This window comes from Echeneis naucrates, chromosome 15 (assembly GCF_900963305.1).
Source record: "Echeneis naucrates chromosome 15, fEcheNa1.1, whole genome shotgun sequence".
NCBI lineage: Eukaryota > Metazoa > Chordata > Actinopteri > Carangiformes > Echeneidae > Echeneis > Echeneis naucrates.
Window position 1 is genome coordinate 1,121,870 of NC_042525.1, and position 11,740 is coordinate 1,133,609.

Consider the following 11,740-nt stretch of genomic DNA (forward strand, 5'->3'; position numbering starts at 1 on the left):
CATCCTTCTGTGTAATCAGAAAATGCTGACTTTATTTCATCATCGCCTGAACAATAGAATCACATTGTCATGTTTGTAAATGTCTATTCACAAATTATAAAGAGGTGCTTTGCAGTTGTATCATTTAAAGTTGTTAAAGTTAAAAGGCAACACACAATCAAAATCATTGGCTTTGTTGCAGACTTTCATCTGAAATTTTGTGGGTTTATGTTGCTGTTACACATTTCTTTGTTGGATTTTAATAACAGAGAAGAAAAAACGTAAGAGTTTAATTTGTAAACCTTAGCTTGACAACACCTGAGAGACTAATCAGCGGGCAAAGTCCAATGAAAGAGCTGTCACAGTATCATGAGCGTGTTGTTTAAAACATCCCATAATAATAACAGAGTCCCTGTAAGTTCTTTAACAAGCTAAGCTTCACTTTTTCTGTCACAGATTTATGTTTTGTGCCTCATAATCATTTCTCCACAATAAGAAGCTCAAACAGTGACTCACCGCTGTGATTTGCTCCTCTTCTCTCTGCAGTGAACTTTGTTTGCAGCAGGATTTAAAAAGTTACTGAACACATGAATTATCACATCAGCCTTGACCTGCAGTCAGCGAACAAGGAGCCGTCCTTACTGGGCTTCATTCAGGTGTTACAAATGGCCTTTACTGTGGGGGGGTGAGAACGCGTGACCAGAGACTAACTTTAAATTTAACTTTAAATTCAGAAACACTTTTCTTGTTCAGTTTCTTTCTTCTTTTTTTGTTGTTCTCAGAATATCATGATCATCTGCACATAGAAACAAGGTCATGGTCATCAGTTTAGTCTACAAAAAACAAACAAACAAAACAGCAGCAGGGAGTTTTGTGACCTGAAGAGTTGGTCTGTTACATAAAAGCTCTCCTCCTGGGGTCATCGGGTCTATTTGAGTTTGCAGATCTGTGAACTCGGTTGGAAACAGGGCTGACAGGGAGTTCCCTTGTATAACACGATGAGGGGATCGCTACGTGCAGTTTCTTCCCTGCTCTCTGAGCACGGTATTGTTCCTCAGCCCACAGCCTGCATTCTGCCTGCACACAGAACAAAAAGCCCACCTGGAACCTGGAGCCATGATGGTGTTAAAATAATAAAAAAAAGTTTGTGGTTCTGGTTGGCCCTGAAGACAGATATGTGACGATTACAGATGCGCATCCAGCCGTGGCCTTGCTCCCATCAGGTCAAAGCCAGCAGATAAGAGAGTACTGTCAACACGGTGGTTTTGTCCACCCACCACACAGCTCTCATATCACAGGGAGAGAAAGAACAGCAGCTCAGAGTCACCTTTGTGTTCAGAAAGAAGCCCATTACACCTGCCAAACAAAATCTGGGAGAGGAATCCGGGTGAAATCAGCCATCGCTATCAGACAGAGTGTGAAGCCCAATTATTCTCTGTCAGTGCTGTCAGAGTGTTTTCTGCTCATGTGTGTGAGCCGCCGTCATCGTTGTACGCCACGTTCACAGATAGGTTAAAAATTCATTCAGCCACAGAGATGGGATGAGTGTTGCATAACAAGACGCACAATATAACACAATATCACTCAGCTTCAGTGTGTTTTGAGGACTTTGGGAAGTCTGACTCACAGCTCTGTGCTGGCTCTGTTGATTTCTATCTCAGTAAAAACTGTCTGCCAGGAGAGAACCAAAACCAAAACTGTGACAAGTTGTCAGTAAAAAGAGTCACATTTTAGCTCTGAGCTCTGCGTTCAGCTCAAAATGTGTGTAGTAGGTGAGATATCAGGTTCAGGTGGAGTTTCACCAGAGGAATTCACCCCAACCCTTCAACAAACCAGTTTGAATTCAGGTGTGCTGGTCTCTTCCAGCAGGCCAGGTAAGCCTGATCCTGGTCTCATGGAGGTCAGTCTGAGCATAAGTTGTTTTTGAACATTGTTTCCCAGTTTGTTTTATGCTCGTCTACTACAGACAATCTGAGGAGGCTTTTAAAAGATGTTTGATCGAGCGTCAGAGGTGAAAAAGGTCCGACTGACCACATTTTTCGCTCCTTGTCATATGCAGTCCCATGTTATGGCTGTGATCCCCCCACAATTACGCCTGCATAATTATAAACCTAAGGAAACTCAGAATAAGCAGAGTAGCAGCAGAAGACACATCAGAAAAAGTGAAACTCGACATATTAAAGGGAACAGACACACACAACGATAATTTAAAGTTACATGCACCTTTGTTGCTTTTGTGACATTTTCAGACTTATATACAAAAACCAGAACCATGAAAACCGGCTTTTAACAAATAAAGTGAAAATGAAAGTCTCTCTATAGATTAGTGACTAAATTTTATTTGAGCTTCAGGTTTAAATCAGGTTGGGTTGGGTTGAAAAATGAAGTTCCTGCAGTTCATCTAATGACCACCAGAGGATCGACTCCAATGCTGAAGGACCACTCAGCAGGAAAGCTGTGTTGTGTGCACAAAATAAAGGAACGTGACGGATTCTGTCGCTGAGAGCATTGGATGAAATGACAGCAGGAGTTACTGAACAAACCTTTCTTTTTTTGGATTATCTGACAGAAACTGTGGCGGCTGAAATAAACTGAATTAGCTCATTAGTATGCAGACAACGTGCTCTACGACAACACACACCTGAGCTGCCTGACAATAACACACGGGTGTGGCAGAGAGCAGAGAGAGCCAAGCCCTCGTCTGTCTCTTCACATCTCATATGCATTCTTATACAAATGCTGCACTTCCTCCACTAACCAAAACAGTGATGGCAAAGTGGCGTGCAGCGAGGAATGCTGGGAAACTGTCAGGCAGGCAGATGACATCAGCGGCCCCTCGGAGACTTTTGGTTTTATGTCCTAATGATTTCCTCCTTCCTATCTGTCCTCCTCTGCCATCTGACATCAGATACTCATCGCTTGCACAACGCTGTGGGAGTTTTTTCTTATTTGGAAATATCTTTTTGACCTCCACAGTAAAAGTTTTTTGTTTTGTTTTTGTTGTTGGTTGGGACATGTGGTTCCCTGATAAGCATTAAAAGTAACACATTCCTGACGGTGACCTTCGGTGCAACCTCCGTTCTCTCCCTCTGCTGAATAAACAAACCAGCTTCTGACATGTATCTCTTCGGAGGTGTTTAGATTAACTTGACAAATATGTGTACAAACTTGATATCTAAATGAATTCTTCATGGGGCAGAGGTCACTGATGGAGCGAGGCACCTTTGCGTCACAGGCAGATCTTAGCCAGCAGGTGGCGCCCAAAGAATTAGTCTTGAGTTCTTTCTGTGGGACGAGGTGCAGGTGAGGAACAGGTAACGAAGCACAGAGATGTGGGCCTGTTGTCATCGTCCCAAATCACCGGTCTGCACTGAGCCGAGACGCCGCAGCTCCGAGCCAAAGATCCAGATAATCTGCTCTTAAACACAGTCCTAACTAATTACCCATACTGCATCACTGCAGGCGAAGGTGAGGAAATCCTGAGTCACGTCTATCTGTCTCTGGGTTAAAAACACCGAACAGAGAGCTCAGAGAACTCTTTTTGGAATCATAATGAGGTGGATAAAATAAGAAGATGACAGAATAGTTCATAAAGTGACCATGAAGCCGAATCAGCAGTTGTTTTCTTAATACAGTGCAGCTGCGTCCCGATTGGGGGGCCGCTCTCTGAAGGTGTGGCCCTTCAGGCTGAATGGTCTGCGGAGGCTTTTTTCTTTGTGTCACCGGCTGTTCACGCCCGTTACAGTTCTGGTTTGGTTTTAACAGTCTCACCGAGTGACGGAGCTGGATAATTGATGCTGGCTGCGTTTGCACCTTCAGGAAAAACTTTTGTGTTGTTGCTGTGAGAACTCTGTTATTACTGGATATCAATTGTTGGCTGCTGTTTTCTGTAACAGGATTTTGTTCTGGTTCGTTGTGAGCGTTCTGTATTCTGTTTTTTGTTACTTGAGTGTTTTGGGTTTTTTTCCTCAGAGCGAGACGGTTAGTTGAAAGTCAAACTTGCATTTTAAAGTGGAATCCGGGACTGTCTTTGTTTTTTGTTTTTTTTGCTGCCATTTATTCTGATTATTAGCACACGGTGAATGTGAACTTGGCTGAGCTGTTTCAGTCCTTTGGAGCTTTTTGTTCTGCACATTTGTTAGTTGCATATGAAGGAGCCAAAAATGTATCCCCCAAAGGATCCAGCCCCTGAAACAGTAAACATATATAAAGGTTCAGCATTTTCAGTAAAACAACCGCGCTTGTTACTTACAGACTAATTACTAATGTTGTTAATTGGCATTTAAAGGCCTATAAAGGCGAAGCAGTGCCAACAGCAGTCGCTGTGTCTGTTGCGCCTTGACAACGAACATGAAATGAAAATATAAGCGAGATGAAGTTGAGGGTCTGCAGGAGCCTCAGGAGACGCTGCTGTTGAACATCCGTCAGCTTCAAAGCGAGGCGGATTTCGGTTGCCTTTGATCAATGTTTCATGATTTCTCAAAGGGGCGGGACGTGAGCAGAAAATAAAGGCGTCTGTCTGCTTCAGCCACACAAAGTCACAGACGTGCTGCTTTTAACGCTCATCAGTCGGCTGTGAAATGCCTTTTCCGGTTCAGAAGGTCATTTACAGGCGAGGTGGCCTCCTCAGAACACACAAATGTGAAGTCAGTCTCATAAAGCAAACTGCTGAGGTCTCCTCAGTACAGGAAGTTCAGGAGGAGGTTGAGGAGACGGTTTATGGTCCTCGAGAGCACAGACTCGTATTGTCTGAGAGCAGCGAGGCTTTAGAGGGGAAACGTTTGTTTTATTCCATAAATGTGAGACAGTAAAAACAACCCGATGACGAAAATGTCATCAATACTTAAGAGAAGAAATGTGTTTGTTGGAATATTCCTGACAATGAGACGTCATATCACAGCTGTTCATCGACTTTGTGCGATGATTTAAAGAGATGAGGGCCGGAGGAGTTGCACAACAAAAAGAGCTGCTGCAGCAAAACTGGACCAACGATCCCCCACGGGAGGAGCCAGAAAGCAGCAAAAATGAGCAGAGGGAAGCCGGCAGGTAGAAAAATCATCGACATCATCATGTTTACAAGAACAAACACACAATTAAGGCTGCGGAACAGTTCAGAACAGTGAACAGACAGCGGCCCGTCCTGTCTGTGTCCTGTGGAGCATCCGTCCACACAAAAAGAAAATCACTCAGACTAAAACAATGAATGTGTTACACCATCACTCCTCCTCCTCACTTCATCGTGTGTTTTCTGTCGTTCTCCCTCTGATGGACCGGCAGCTTGTCTGGGGTTCGTGTTAGCCGATGTTTGATGGCTCAGTTAGCATCGTGGAACACCCATTTTCCTCCTGAACTTCTTTTTCCACGGCTGACAACATTTCCTCGTCGGGCAGTGAAGGAGCCGCACCACATGCCAGCTGTTCAGCTTTCTTATCAGGAAGAACCCTCCACATCTGTCTGAAGAGCCACAGCTGGATGTGGTTTGGTGATGGCAGAAGGTTAGAGATGTTTGGATGGACACGTGCTCGCTGATTATCACGTAGAAGAAGAGAAATGATAAAAATAGAAGCAGCAGAAGTTTTAACAGCTGAATTTGTTTCTGTTTGGTGCTCAGTAAACAGCTGCAGCAGTCTTCACCATCAGTTCAGCAGGTTGATTGTGGAGATCTGGGAATACATGAATTAAAAAATTCAGTCGAAACAGAAAGCTGTTTGGATTCAGATTCATTCTACATGAACACAGTTTAGTACGAACGACTTCGGCTTTTATCTCCAAATAAAGCATTTTTATAGCTGAGTCACTTCCTGTCTGATTTTCTGTCCATGTTGAAGACCCGACTGTTGAGATGTCGTCCCAGATCAGGAAGTCTTTGCTGTAACTAATGTTTCAAGTAAACTGATAGAAACAACAACTTGGAATAAACCAGAATTATCCTTTAAACAGATGCTGGCAACGCTTTGGTCAGAGTTCAGTAAACTGCAGCCGGATGTCTTTGCTTTGGCGACACCACAGTCCTGTAAACCAACTGAAAAACCGTCCATGCAAAAAAAAAAACAAAAAACCCAAAAAAGCAAAAAACAAAACAAAGAAAAACCAACAACAACAACAAAAAAAACAAGACAAACAGTAAACAATGCGGCTCCTCCCCTCCTCGCCTGCAGCTCCGGCTTCACGTGTTTTTCTCTGTCGGCCTTTATTTGTGTGGTTGCTGAGTGAAAGCCACCACAGGGGCCCAGAATAGCCGAGGGTGGGGAGGCCAGCGGACTTGCATGTGGGCTGCTGAGCTGAGCTGCGTCGTGCCTGAAGCGTCTGCTGGCCGGTGGAATGGAGGCTGCTTCCTCATGCATGCCGGCGGTCAGAGCCGGGCCTACACACCCTCAACTATTTCTGTCCGCCTCTCTCGCTTTTTCATTTTCTCCCTGTCCGCTTTCTCGTCCTCCTCCTCTCTCAGTCTCACGCAGCTGCCCATCAGAGACTATGTGTTAATGCCGTGGAAGCAAACGGGAATATGAAAGTTGAAGAGGGAAAATTGTGGAATTCATTTTCCCCCTTTACTCCAATTTCCGCTCTATAAAGCTTCTGTCTGAAAACAAATTCATATTATATCTCACTCTAATCCTCTATTCCCACTATTCTGCAATTTATTATGCGTTAAACGACTTTTTGGCAAAGGTTTTGACTTATTTGTTCCACACACTGCCTGTTTTGAGCTGCGCACATTTTATTTCTGGCCACGATTCTGTAATAAAATCCTGTGACACAAAAATATTTATCTTTATTTTCTCCTTGCTGTAAACTGCTGAGAGGGAAAAAATGCTTACATGTGAAAATGGAAGGAATAAAGTATGCAATGATTTAAACGAATGCTGCTATTCATGGATTTTAAGAAGTAAGCAGGGACGGGAAAAGGGATAAACACACCCAGTGGTGTTGTTAATCACAGAGCCGGTCATCAGCGTTTAACGATAACAAGGACATTCCTGCGCAGGATCACACAATTATGTGGAGCTGATTAAGTCTAATTCGGTGACTAATGAATATTTGGATAGCTCCAGGCCAGGCAGCGTAATCTGACAGAAATGTGAAACATTCCTTTTGTTTGGTATCCGAGTGTGTCAGCGAACTGCACCGCTGGGAATTATAAATTTAAAAAGACGTAATGACAGGCCGTTGGAGGATTCTGCAGCCGTACAGAGAGGGGTATTGTTTTAGGGAGGCCTTAAGTTAACATTTGTTATTCTCCAGCTTTCTTTGCTGACTTAAATGTGCAGCATTCAACCGCACAAAGGACCGTATGAGTGAAATATCGCCTGTTTGTCCAGATACATTCCAGGCACCTGGTGAAGCACAAACACGCACACACACTCAGGGTAGAAGAATGTGTAGCTGAACATCGTAGAAAACTTAAACTGCTGCTGTATCCCCCCCCCCCCCCCCCCCCCCCTCCCTCCCCCTCGTCTCCCGCCTTCACACTTCACGACAGGACTTCAGTGGGCTGGAAACAGGCCAGCAGAGCCTACTGTATTTCTCTACTGTGTGTACATGACACACTGTAAAGCGCCACGCTTTGTGGTTTCATGACCCAAATTGGCCGAACTGTCAAACCCAACACATCTCAGCCCAGGAGATGTAAAGGAATCCTCTGGCTTTCCATTCCCCCATAATGCACCCCAGCCTCGCCTTTGCGTCTCGGCTTGGAGACGTCCAACCATATCAGCGGCTCAGAGTCCTGATTGACGGCTACCCTTGGCTCCACAGAGTGAGAGATAAGCAGCCCCAGATGGGACGGGTCGGATGTGTCTGCCTGTATGATTTAGCCCCGAGTCTGGGACAGTGCAGGGGACCGGCGCTGGGATCGCAGCCCCGCCCCCACCCCATGTCAAATACATACCACATGGGAGAGGTGTAGATCACCATTTGATCTGCCCTGTGGGGGGATCGGGATATCCACACGGGGCAGGGCTGGTGTGTTTCTCCGTCCTCAGCCTCTGGATGACCTTCGACGCTTCGCTGTCTTTAAATATGTGGCGGTTCATTGTGCCACAGGAGGAAGCTGATTGGCTCTGCCGGGATCAGGAGGTCCATTTATATTAACGTAGGTAAAGTAATGTCGGTCAAAAATGGCAGAGATGTGGTGTGATGGCTCAGTCACAGAGGCAGATGGTATCATGAAGGAGGAAGTGTTTCTGTCTGACCTGGACGGGTCAAAGGTTAGAAGGTCATCCCCACTATTTTGGAGTAAAATATAACAAACAACAAATCAGCGTCAGTGTGAACTGAGGCAGGAAACAAAGAGATGGATTTGACCGAGTCAAGTTAAATACAAAAGCCTTACAGATAAAATAATTTGAGCCAAACTGCAGATGTAACTGTGAGAGCTCAGAAATCAGATTGTATTGAAGTTTTGGGATAAACTGATTATTTCTAACTTGATTAGCTCAGTAACATCTCAGATCTGTCCCTCACTCCCTCCCCAGCAGGGATGATATTATTAAATGAAACTAAAACAACACCCAGCCATTCATTTTGCAGCTATTTGTTCCCAAACCCATGAAAATCCTGAACTAACGACGCAGCTCAGTGTGTCCCAAATGGAAATTTAGCAAAGATTCTTTCATCTGTTCAATATTTAGGTCAAATCCGAGTTGAGCGTTGTTAAGTTACAGCAGCAACAACCTGCTTTGACCTGAAGTGAAGTTACTCGGTTGGATCTGGGTCAGAGCTTCCAGGACTTTCATTAAGTCAACCTTTTAATTTGGAATATTGGATGTTTACAGGCAACATGAAATCATAACCTGAAGCTACAGAGCGGAAAAGATGCATTTGTCAGCTCAGTGTTTGTGTTGATGGCGCACACACTTTGTGGCCGAGCTATCAAATGTCGCTTCTTTCACGCGATCGGCTCTTTTGTGGCTCGACTCTGAAGACCGTGAAGGCTGAAGTCTCCCTGTTATCGAGCCCCCGCAGCAGGAGCTTCTGGGAAACAGGCCGTTATTACAGGCCAAACCCTTCCTGAGCTAATTTCAGCGTTGGAGTTGAAAAACGCAGAGTTCTGCGCAGATGTTACATAAAGTGAGGCGTCACTCTGCGAAGCCGAACAGGCTGAGAGGAAACGTCAGAGAAGCTGTGGAGGTGTCAGGTGAAAATACCTGCAGTGTTTTTCTCCCCGGCAGGTTTGGACAGATCAGCTCTCAGACCAAACGTCCAGCTCCATGTGGCAGCTGTGTTTTACTGTTAAATGAATAGAAATGAGACCGTTAGAAAAACAATTATCACCTCGTTTAAAACTGGCATTCCATTAAAACGGGGAAATGAAAATATTTCAAACCTGGTCTCTGTATGTTTCTGAGTTTTTTTTGTCGACAGAATAAAGCAGATTTTTCATCATTAATGAGCAGAACTGCTGATCAGATTAAGATGGAAACTAACTAAGATTAAAACAACTTGCTGAGGTGGAGCTGATTCTGAATATGTGGAACGTAAAACAGATTGCACCGTTTTTCACTTCATGTGACGGTGATGCACACTGTCGGCTATCAGAAGGCTTTATTTAACGTCCTGCAGGAGAAAAAGGAGACAACATTAAGATTAATTGGGTCCTTTTAGCGAACAGATGAGTTTCACGCTGAGTTACAGTCAGTGTTTAAAATAACGAAATTCCTCAATTAAAACTGTTGAGATTAAAAGTGGAGCAGATGGTTTCTGGGTATCTTTAAAAATCCTGGCACGGATCTCTCCATTCTTTTTGTGTTTTGGAGCCGATCACATGCTTTACTGTGGGAAGGGTGCCGTTCGTGGAGCTGCCCCTAAAACGAGCAACAATGCCCTCAAAATCCTCAAGAATGCCTTTCTTATTTTAAATAACACAATTAAGCAATTTTATAAGAACTGTGAACACAATCAGGCCATCAAAGCGTTTGGAAGTCGGCAGCTGGAAGCCGCCAATGCTCATAATGAAGCGAGCTTCGGGAGATAATCTCACCAGATGTTACGGAGCGCATTTATGTTGCTGGGAACGAAACCGCAGATAGTTGTATCTAAAGCTGATGAGAAGCAGCTAGCACACACTCGCTCTGATCATGTACAGCGCTGCCACACACTCCCACAGCTCGTAAATACTCTTTATTATCATTGGCCTTATGACATCAAAGACACAACTTCTCTGTCGTCTCTTCTCTTCTGCCAAAGTGTGCGATTGTGTGAATGTGTGTGTTTTTCTAATGGATGCAAGAAGGTTTGAAGTGTCAGCAACAAACAGAACTCTGGAATGTTATTTACTGGATAAACAGATAGGACTCTCAAAAACCAAACTGCTTCTGAGTCGGCACGAAGCAAAACAGGAAGCGGTCACTCAATCGGACCGGAGGTGACCTGACAACGACGCGGGCTCCAGCGAAGGTCAGCTCGTCTCCGCCGCTGGAAATGTCACCGTCTGATAATTGCATCCAAACATCAGTTCGCTCACATGGAAGGTCATTATATAACTGCTGCTCAGTACATACTCCAAATTCCAGCATGTTCCAGAGCCGCAAACATGTTTCTAACAAGAAACAGACTTTGCCAGGGTCCGGGAATGAAATGGAAGAGCCTCAGCTCCGGGCCTCCCGCTCACCTCGGCTGGACCCGGCTATGAGCCTGCCGGTTGTGGACGGAGCAGGAAGTCGGCTGGTGGAAATGGACGACCACAAGCTGATTGCGAGAAGTTGGCCTGCGGCAGAGCTCCTGGGATTCCGGTGGGAAGACTCGCATGTATGGCATCTCTCCTTCCAACCCGTCGCTGTAGATGTGGTCAGATAGTCTAAATATAGAAATGTTTGCCCCCCCATCAGCCCCTCATCAGTCTGAGATGTTTAATACATCCTCCTTATTTTGTGTTACGTTTACCTCCAAGCTCGTCCTGTTTCCATCTCCCACAGAAGAGGCCTCAATTAGCTGCAATCCGCTGCGGTTGATTCAGGGACATCACGTCAGCGCAGACATGAACAGTAATAATTGGAGGTAATCCCCTTACAGAGTGCGTATTGGCGGGTTTCTTCCGTTAAATGAAAAATCATTAAAGGCGACTGTGTTTCAGTATTTCTGATGACCTCCTCCAGGTGAAAGCAGCAGCTCTTTGCTTTTTAACACCAAACATTTCTGTTGCTTGAGGTGCGGTCTGCTGTAACTCTGCATCGCCCACGTACAAGCGAAGACAGTGTTTAGACTACCCACAATCCCCTCCGGCCGGGCCCCTCCCTCACCGTCAGCAGGAAAACGGCCGTCGACACGCTGCATCAAGTCTCCAGAGAATATTGAGTCTATTGTTCGCTACGGTGTTATTAAAAAATGAAATGTGGAAATATGCCGCAGCCAGGAACGTCCCTGAACACATCTCTGTTATTTAAGGATGAGCCCAGAAACTCAGTACGGCCGACACAGAACAGGCTGCAGTTATTCTTATTACACAAGGAATTTTTCCATGTTGTGTTTGTGTTGGATGGATTACACAAAACGCACACTCCGGGCAAACCATCACACCATCACCGGTTTCAAACAACCACATTGTCGCTCTGATGAAGGATGTTAGCTCACATCCTCCATCTTTGACGTCCAGAGTCACGTCTCTACATCGGACGCTCTGATTGGCTCCACAGGCCAAAATCTGCCAAAATGAACTTTTCTTTGGTTATTCTGGTTTAAACCTTTTCTATCTGTTCTGTCAAAGATGTGAAAAAGGCTGAATGTGTCCCAGTCACTCACACTCCTCCACACTGTGTGATAGTTA